The following is a 526-nucleotide window of genomic DNA, read 5'->3' as shown; positions in this document are numbered from 1 at the left end:
CTATATATCTCTATACGACAGCTCCAGAACACAGTCCGGTTCCGCCTCTCACCACCGCAGCTCGGCAGATACCCTCTCCCGAAGCCCCATGGGGAGCCTCATATTTAAAGCCCCTGGGAAGCTCCGGTGGCGCCCCACGTCTGCCCGGCTCCCTCTATTCTCTTTAATACACACTCAAGCGAAATGCCCCTTTCAATCAACTCTAACTGGGAGTCTGACTCCGTGCCTGGTCTCTTGCTCTCGGTCAGAAGGAGAGGGCGGGCAGGTGGCGGTGTGGCGCGCAGCTGGACGCTTGCAGATCGGGGCGGGGTCTGTGCGCACCTGGGCGCTCGCGGAGCCAGGGACTGGGCCCTATGTACCTGGGCGCTTGCGGGGTCCGACAGAGGGGCCTGTGTGCACCTGGGCGGTTGCGGGGCTGGGGGCGGGACCTTGTGCATCCGAGCGTTCGCGGGGTCCGGGGACGGGTCCTGTGCGCACCAGGGCGCCTGCGGGACCGGGGGCGGGGCCTGTGCGCACCTGGGCGCCT

The sequence above is a fragment of the Equus quagga genome, chromosome 4, assembly GCF_021613505.1.
Source record: "Equus quagga isolate Etosha38 chromosome 4, UCLA_HA_Equagga_1.0, whole genome shotgun sequence".
Taxonomy (NCBI): Eukaryota; Metazoa; Chordata; class Mammalia; order Perissodactyla; family Equidae; genus Equus; species Equus quagga.
Note: the sequence above shows the minus strand (reverse complement) of the source record.